Genomic DNA, 10,028 nt, shown 5'->3' with positions numbered 1-10,028 from the left:
TCCCGGATGTTTCGCATCTGTTGTCGCCGCGAAAGACTTTGATCAATTTCGTCCCACAAGTGCTCAATGGGGGATACACCTGGCGACTGTACTGACCAATGAATTACCTGTATGTGTTACTGGGCCCGTGTGTTGTCCTGTTGAAAAGTATGGACATCTTGGTGTTTCTTGCAGAATGATACCATGTGAATATGAAGAATCTGGTCACGGTAGTCAAGGGCATTAACTCTCCCTTGTCTACAGACATGAAGACAGTCTTGTGTTTGTAACTTATTCCGACCCAGACCATGACACTCCCACCACCCCAACGGTCTGTCTGAACCACACACTCATCAGTATAACGTCCACAGCGTCTACGCCAAACACGTAATCGGCCGTCAGCGCTACGTAGATGAAGACGTGACTCGTCAGTGACTACCATATCATGCCATTGTTGTAACCTTTACTGAAAATGCCTGCTAGCCCATTGTATACGCTCATTACGGTGTCTGTCAGTCAGAATTGGTCCAACGTAAGACGGCGTCTCATGGTGTCAGCGCTGATAATCCCACGTCGACCTTGAACTAGTGCAGCAGTCGGCAAAATTCGATCACGGATCAAGGTCAATATGGCAATCCTGACGGGGCGTTGTGACACGTTGTTGCCAAGGTCGTGGAAGGTCTCGGGTGCTGCCTGTCTGTTGCTGTCGTCTATGAAGCCTAACGGTGGTGGAGTGGCCAAGTCCAAGTTGTCGAGCAATATCCCTGCTGCTGGTGCCAACCTGAATCATGCCCAGTGCACGTTCTTTTCGTGATGTGTTAACCTCGGCATCTCTGTCCTTGTTTCACAATCGTTAGTGAAGCAATGATAATCGTTTCTCACACACCTGCTTTTAATGTCACAGTCAGCGCGTTTTTTTCATGGCGTGGCTGCATGTGGATGCGTTTTGGAATTAAGAGTCATACTGTGAACAGGAATTTGTTTCAAAGCATGTTATCAACTGGACATGCCCTTCGACTTCATGTTAGTCATATTCATTGATCAGTATCATGCTGACATCCATCTTGATGAAAATATGGACAATTTGAGACTGGTGCCCTTTCAATGCTGGTGAGTATATATAAAACCCTGTCAACGAAGGACAGTAAAATTACTAGATCATCACCAAATGAGTTAAAACTAGCAAGCATATATCTTTAAACGTGGAAAACTATTTTTGGACAATACAATGTAAAAATTGGCTAGTAATCGCCAACAACTGAAGGTAGATCACCATACTAGGGGCACCACGTGCTTGTTGTATCGTACCAACACCTTCTTGTCTGTGTTGATCCGTGCATATTGTTTGTCACTGCCCTGCTGCTTGGATGTTATTTAGCAATGCGCTTTTCCTTTTATATCGATACATGTTGGCATGCTGAAAGTGCAGCGAACTTCCATAGATCTTGGTACCACATGCATTACTTTAATTGTTTGGGTTGTGTTTAAGCGATATATTATCAACAATTTTGGAAACAAACACTATTTGGAGTCAAAGACTTTATTTAATTATAGTTTGACTGAGTGTCTTTACTGTTCATTTGAGGTTATGAACCGGACATCCGATATCCACATTCGTTTGATTTATTCGCAAAGCAAATTCTATCAGTCAAGATCAATGGGTTTTTTTTACTTTGTGTATCTAACCTAGGCTTAATGTTGGAGCTGGACCACTGTTGCTGTTAATTAATATAATTTCACTGACTTCACTGCTTTTACCACTACTGTTGTATTCTATATGTCTAATATTTTGTATAAATTTGTATCAATTTTGAAACCTAGTTGTTTTTGTGACACACTTGTTATTTTATGACTTTTCTATGTTCTGTGTTGGTTTCAAACTGAATTGTTGGGCGTTTAGAGGTGAGGTGAGGTGAAATTGGGTTTTACGTCGTGCTTGAGAATATTTCGCTCATATGACAACGTGCATGCGTGTGTATGTGTATGTGCGGCTGCTTGTACTAGCCCAGACTTAAGCTGGTTTTATAGTGCTAGCCCACTGAGATACCATGCCGCAGTGAAGCATGAATACCCCACTCAGACACATTATACTGACTCCGAGCCGACCAGTCCTTGTTGTACCCATTAATGCCGAGCGCCAGACAGGGACCAACAAGTACCATATTTTTACGTCTTTTGGTATGACGCGGTCGGGGACCGAACCCGCGACCTTCCACTCTCCGGGCGGACGCTCTAACCACTACACCACGGAGGCGGTCTTGGGCGTTTAGAAATCTTGGTTCAATTATTGTTTCAACGTTTCAACTAATACAGCAAAGCAAACACATTCGAACAAATGAGCGATTTCATATCGATGTATTTTCATATATTTGATGTATTTCTGATAACTGTGAAGGGATTATTGGTAACAGGTTGAATTGAAGTGTGTATTAAAATGTTGGAGTACTGCGTTTGAGTACAATAAAGATCAGATTGAAACACAATGTTATGCCTTATTGTTTGAACAGCAAAACGAGGATAGTCTTGTTAGTTGGTTGTTATCTTGTCGATTCATCCTGTAATCTTGCTGGCTTCTGGAATTTGCAGGTCGCCATTCATCATCAGGCCGCAAGGCAAGACGTACACTCTGTCAATGAAAGCAATTTAAATTTTACAAAGGTTCCATCAGCACGCACTTCAAGGTGTGTGCCGAACAGTACACTCTACAATAATCCCCTCTAAATTCTATTTTCCTGGAACAAAATCAGACCTTCAAATTCAAACGTGAAAAGCATTGTACATAGTGAATAACATAATCTGAAATGTCACCCGAATTCTTAAAAACGGAAGAAACACAATGCATTACCTTCTTCAGGGAATTGGTCGCCATGTGCTTCCTGACAGTCATGACCATGTAGACAGGTATCGGTAGAAGGGGCAGCACTGCAATAATCCATCCGATTGCAGGGGCGTAGCTGGGAAACTTGTACTTGCCGTAGGTTGGTGGCTGGTAGCGGAGAAGTGTAAAGATGAAGGTGATCTAGATATGAAACAAATATATCGTAAGTTGACTTTGCTAAGTGAGTGAGTGGGTTAATATTGATCGTCACATCGACAATATTTCAGCCATATCGTGACGGGAACAATTAATAATTATATTAAAGATGAACAAAGTTAGAAATTAAAAGCCTGTTGACGAAGAACAGTAAAACTACCAGTGTATCGCAGATATCCATTTAAATCTTGTAACCAAATCTAAAATATTTCAACTATAAATGACAATACAATATAAAAACAGGATATAGACTGCCAACGACTGAAGGTAGATCACCATACTAGGGACCATGGGGACTTACAGAACATTTACTTCCTGCATGGACCCCAGCTGGATTTACACCATCCCTTCAGCCGTTCGCGGTTTAGACACAGTTAGCCATATATATTACAAACACACACATTCTACGATTAAAAAGGTTGGATTGATTAAAATAGACTTTGAATATTTTGGGACTTACGTACGCTCTCAGGAGGACAATCATTTTACAATACCTCAACCCCCTTTGAGGGTACCGCCACTAACAAACTCAGTTACTAATCTAAACTACCAATAATAAAATACTCATCTATTTACACACCATTCCTCCAAATTTATTTAATAATTCTTATTTCTTTTAAAAAATCGATGATTAAATGAAAACTAACACTACTAAAAGATCTTTCACAGTTTTTACATTGAGATACTTATCCCTTGTGATGGGAAATGCTTGACCATGATTCTCTCATCACAAGGGATGCAAAACGGAGGATCCTCACCTGTTAACAGGCATTCATGTGTGTATCGAAAATGGCCAATACGGCATCGTCTTAAAATGACTTCTTCAAATCTGGACTGACAACCGAAGTAGGTGTAACCAATATAGGGTTTTACATCATGTAATTTATTTATACCTGCTTAAGTGTCCCACTTCTTTTGCATTAGATCACGGATATACGATCTAATAACGGCTTTACAATCAGTATATGGAATAAGAAGTGGTCTCACAGATTTGTTGAGTGCTGTCTTTGCAGCAAGATCGGCCATTGTGTTCCCAGAAATACCCACATGGCTGGGTAACCAAGAGAAGACGATGTCGTATTGACCTGACTTTGTTAAGGGTGACGTTTAGAGCATTTATGGTGCTGATATATTCCAGGCAAGTTGTTTAATGCGTTTCTTGTAGCTATAACTCGTAATGTCGCAATGTCACAGTGACGTTTAAAGACATATTTCACCATCTTTTAACCTTCTTAGTGCTTGGCATGAGTTGCTCCTTGTTTTATTGTAGGGTTACTTTGATTGTTGAGAATATTTATGGCGCGCAAATATTTCAGGAAACTTCCGTGTTGGTGGGGTAACCTTCTGGTTAAAGCGTCCGCTCTTCACGCTGAAGAACCTGGTTCGATTCCCCACATGAGTACAATGTGTGAAGCCCACTTTTGGTGTCCTCTGCCGTGATATTGCTGGAATATTGCTAAAGGCCGCGTAAAACCATAATCACTCACTCAGGAAACTTCTATTATGTTCTCGATTGAAATGGAAGAGCGTAACAACATCTGAACGTTGTGATGTTCGACGATGATACTGAATACACTTTGCTTTAGACGAACGCCTGGTGGCATCACTGATCCATCTGTATGATTCATATGGTTTTCTTACATATTTTGCCCTTTAGACCAAATGGAATCAGTTTCTGATGATAGTAAAAACAGGTTATTATTTCACAATAGGTTATCTGTGTCATGTCGTCAGTTCGGAGAATGATGTGTAGTTTTTCCTTTGGTACATCACACTGAAGACATTCCAATATATGACAATTTGAAAGTAATATCATGTTTAGTATCGTGTACCAGAGAAAATGTAATGTCGCTATTAACCATGACTCTATGATTGTACTCACTATTAGGATTGTCGGTGTTACCAGAGCCCAGAGAATCTTTACAATCATCGGTAGTGGCTTGCCAATCATCATCTCGACGTCTTGACTGATCCGTTTCAGTCCTGAGAGAAATATAATGTATGTTCACAAGTTATGCATGGCTCTGCAACCACTCCTACTGTTTTCCAAAATTGGCTTTTATATTTGTTATTCAACGCCACACTAAGCAGTTTTCTAGCTATAGTATCACCAGAAATTATTGAGAATTTTAGGAATATGCTGAATTGGACTTCTAGTATAAACAACTTTGACCAGTTATCAAGTGCTTGGTTTCATTCAAGAGAGACAACTCCGTTAATCCTTTTTCATTAGTTTGTGAAGAGTTATCCCCCTTTGTTTACTTGCTGGCGGACGACATTTTCAGTGATCCTCTGTATGGATGATTTAGAGAAGAGGAAGTTGATTTTAGAGTATAATAACAAGGACATCAGATCAGCTAAAGTGATTTCAAGTAGAACAGGCATCCCTTTGTCCACTGTTTATCGTGTTATGAAAAATATTGCAAATGGATATGGCATTGAGCACCAGGGAGGCGCAGGTAGGCCCAGAAAATTGACTGTCGGTGACAGGAGGCGTCTTGGTATTCTTGTTTCTAAAAACAAACGAAGGAGTTTAGAAAACTTAAGGCTGGATATGATTGATAGAGGAATTGTGGCTGTCTGTAAGGAGACAATTAGAACTGAGCTGCATGCAATGGGTTGGCAGAAAAGTCGAGGAATTCCTTCACCGATCATGAAACCTGAACAAAAGGAGCGAAGGTTGAACTGGTGCTTACAGCATAGAAATTTTAACTGGGACAATGCGATTTTCTCAGATGAAAGTTCTGTGTGGCTCTTTCCTAATACACTAAAATTCTGGACCAAACAAACTGAAAAACATTTGTATCAGCGCCCAAAGTACAGTCCGAAATTTAACGTGTGGGGTGGCATATCTGTGTTAGGGGCAATGCCTCTCGGTCTCTTTGAAGGGAATATGAACGGTGAGCAGTACACAGATATTTTCGAGGGACATTTACTTCCATCTGCTCACGTGTTCTATGGACATTTTTGGATTTTCCAGCAGGACAACGACCCAAAACATCGTTCAAAGCATTCACAGGCCTGGTTTCGGACCCAAAATTTGACATTATTAGATTGGACAAGCTATAGCCCTACCCAAATCCAATAGAAAATATTTGGGGATTATGAAGGAAAGTGTCAATAAGCAAAATCTGACAAATATTGCTGAAATGAAAGAAGAGGTGGTCCGATATTGGGACAGCATGGACCACGACTTTCTAAATTCTTTGATCTGTAGTATGCCCCGCCGCACTGAAGCCTGCATCGCTGTCCATGGTGACTTGACAAAATACTAACTGTTCACCTGTCTTTGAATCTGGAGTTATGTTCTGCTAATATTCACATTTAATACGTGAGTAATGAGTGAAAAAAATAAAAAAATTACAATCTTTAAATTCTCAATAATTTCTTGTACTGTATATGTCAACAGCGTGTCGATAATACAAAAATTGGACCGCACAATCCAGTCATTTATATCATGAATAAAAATGAGTTTCCTTCCTGCATGATTCAGTGAGCTCCTTCTGTATGAACTGAAATGTTGGTGGGTAGTTATTCTTACTAAAGTTGAAAATGATTCGTTTTGACAGGATAATTGCAAAGTTTAAGGTATTGTTATTTTTCGATGGATAGCCAACAAGAACGGGGTTTTTTGGATACTGTTACCGGTGCTTTCCACGTCTCTCCAGATGGAACTCACTTTGTTGCATTCCCAGAATATATGTATGACATCTTCCATTTCTTTAGAACGGTAACTGCATTTTGTATTGTCCACGTAACCCATCTTAGTGAGAAGGCAGTTGGTTAGCAAGATATGATGTAAGATTTGTTATTGGAACCACTGTAGTTCAGTCACATTCGGACACTAAACGGGATAGAATTGATACTCTTCCTATCTTGTTCGTTACTATCATGTCCAAGGACATGCTCCCATTTAGCGAAGTGATTATTTCTCTCGCATATTTATTAAATAAGTATTGTATTACTGTGAACAAGTTTTTGTTTGCAGATGGTATATATGAAATGGTAAATGGAAGATTGTAGGAAAGTGTTTAGTTTTGGTAATCGTTGGATTCTTCAGAATTGTTTCACAGCTTGAACAACACCTGTGTAGGTTAGATAAATAGTTGTTACGTCGAAAACAGTTTGGAAAGTTTCGAATGGCATGAATTATCCTTTATTATCTACAAGCTCGTTGATGTAACGTACCCTATTTACAAACCAATCGTTGTAAAATATGCTGGTATGTCCTATTTTTATGTTCTCGTTACACCATATATACTGTGCTAAAATGTCCTTATCATTTATACTCGCCACGTGGATGTTATCTATGAAGTTTCATAAGGTCTTTGTAGTATGCATTTCGTATCCGTATATCATTTGTAGTCTTAGTTTCTTAAGGTAATTTCACTATAAGGGCCAGAATTATTGAAGAAGAATAATGGACACCACTTTGACGTTGAATTTGATGCTCGACGTACCATTTCTATTTATTGTGCTTGGATTATTTCTAGTATATTGGCGCATTTTATACCCCATCTCATGTTTCACAAATAATCTGGCTTCTCCTTACTTTGTCAAGTTTATTTTCCCAAATGAACGCGAAACACTTTTTATAAAAAGCCTAATAAACCTATACCTGGTGGATCTGGAAGAGATGAGAATAAATGGTTGCATTTGGGAAGAATAAGATATTTAAGTATGGTACTTCGCCCAAGTGGTGTCAAATTTCTTGAAACTCATGAACACATGCTGGTTTCGCATTTTCTAAATGTTTTGTCATAGGTCAAGTCAGTCATTTCGTCGAGATCAGTACTGAATTTTATTCCAAGTACATCGAACGGATCTTGTCTCCAACCAAGGTTCCAGGGTTAGGAATCACCTACAACTCCTAAATATTTAGGAGCCTTACCGGACTGCGTTATCGGGACGAGATTCTGGCTCTTATAGCTGTACCATTCCTGCAAGCCATGCATGGCTTTTATGGTCGACCCTCTTTACGACAAGACGACAACGCTAGGCCTCAAAAGGGTCAGGATTGTCACGGAATTCCTTAGGCAGCAGGGTGTAGAGCAGATGGAGTGGCCAGCATGCTCGCCAGACCTCACCCCAATTGAGCTTGCCTGGGAATAACTAGGTCGATCTCAGCACCAGTGGATCTCCAAGGACTCCGCAGAGCTCCAGTAGACGAATGGAATGCGATTCCGCAAGCTTTCTTTCTGAACTTCATAAGGATCATGAGAACAAGGTGCACCTGTGTCTTGGACGCGCGAGGAGGGTATACAAGATATTAAATGTCTGAGTGCTTCATGCTACTCATTTTCATTTTGGGGGTTGGTCTTTACAACTGATATTTGCTTGTGCCCTTTGAACTTTTAGTCTGTATGTCACGTTTGTCAGCAGTTAACATTTTAAAGATTATGATGACACTCTTAGTTCTATTATTTCTGAGAAACGTTTCTTTACATGAGCTATATTACCATGAGACCCTTTATTAATGACGCCTAGTATATATTTACCGTTGGTTTCCGTTTGGGGCGGGAGGTGTTTTTTCGACAGGCTACTGATCATCATCTTCTCATAAATATCACAAGTAAGGTCTAGAAGCCGATTTTTTCAATTTCCAACAGAACTTGTGTTTACACAGTTGTTATTAATCCGGTTGTCATACACACCATAGATCCATGACACAGCAACACACTCCAGAGTACATATCACCATTGGTCCAAGGGAGAATACATACCAGTCTACCAGCTGAAACATGTACGGCCCTCCCTGCAATATAAAGGACATCTGTATTGTTATATGGTAGTGTTATTCATTGTGGAACACTATTGCAGCTGCATTACTTTGTTTCTGTTTACTGCAATACAAGGTAAGCCTCTTTCTACCTTAAAGAAATATATACTATTAATTACTACCCTAATACTACTACCACTGCGCCACTACACTTACTTTCACAACCACTGCCTGAACTAATAATATTCTATAACAATTTCACGCTTCACTACCACAAATCCACAATGCTCGTAATGCTCCCATCATAAATGTTCATGACTGAGGATTCTCTCCGCTTTGACTTGTTCCACCCCGCATTTTCTGCTACTTCGGGACATAGATATGCTTCATTCCATTCTTACTTTGACTTGCGAAATTAGTGAGTATGTTTAGTTTTACGCCGCACTCAGCATTATTCCAGCTATATGGCGGCGGTCTGTAAATAATCGAGTCTGGACCAGACAATCCAGTGATCAACAGCATGAGTATCGATCTGCACAATTGGGAACCGATGAGATGTGTCAACCAAGCCAGCGAGCCTGACCACCCGATCCCGGTAGTCGCCTCTTATGACAAGCATGGGTTGCTGAAGGTACATTCTAACCCGGACCTTCACGGGTCACTTGCGATATTAAGCCTAGTGCATAACTTAATGAATGTCAGAAAGCTTCAGGCCCCGATTTCTCGAAACAAACTGAAGTTTTTACTCAAATTTCAAACTGAGTTTGAAACAGCTGAATTTTAACTCATTCTAAAATATAAAAGCCCAAACAACTTAATTAAGCTATCAACAAAACACAACTTCTCTCATATGTTTGAGTTTAATTTCGATTTCAGTTCATTCTGGCCAATGCATTTTCCTGCGTTTTCTCAAGTTTGAGTAAGAACTCTAAGTTAAGTCAAAACTCAGACTTAAGTTTGTTTCGAGAAATCGGGGCCAGAGAGGTTTCACCAAACTCTTAAGAAGACGATACGAACTTACTGGTTTGAGACTAAGAAGGATTTGGATAATATCACTAAAATTGTAATTTTTTCTCTGCTTATACTGACTGTGTTAGTAATCTCATCACATTCTTTAACCACAGAGGTGTACTATTACGTGATCTATACCTTACTAAGACTACGATCTGTACAAGTCACCTGTGTGCAGAATATGATTCCCAGAAGGAACACTACCAGACAGTATCCTCCTGTTACCAGCATCCTCCTCGTCCCCAACTGACGCGGATACTGATCAATGAGAGTAGAAACTAGGACT

At 40.0% G+C, this 10,028-nt stretch overlaps 1 long non-coding RNA gene across 1 annotated transcript; it reads right to left on the bottom strand.

The window, feature by feature from the left end:
- Nucleotides 1–2,430: 2,430 nt before the first annotated feature.
- Nucleotides 2,431–4,940, bottom strand: LOC124269380. Its single transcript, XR_006896499.1, has 3 exons — nt 4,896–4,940; nt 2,825–2,998; nt 2,431–2,605 (listed from the first exon to the last, which is right to left on the bottom strand). It is a non-coding gene; the product is annotated as an uncharacterized LOC124269380 (long non-coding RNA).
- Between the last annotated feature and the right edge of the window lie 5,088 nt (nt 4,941–10,028).

This window comes from Haliotis rubra, unplaced genomic scaffold (assembly GCF_003918875.1).
Source record: "Haliotis rubra isolate DU_JTF1 unplaced genomic scaffold, ASM391887v1 Scf1445, whole genome shotgun sequence".
Lineage (NCBI taxonomy): Eukaryota > Metazoa > Mollusca > Gastropoda > Lepetellida > Haliotidae > Haliotis > Haliotis rubra.
The sequence above is the reverse complement of the archived record's forward strand: the minus strand, read 5'-3'. Positions and strand labels throughout refer to the sequence as shown.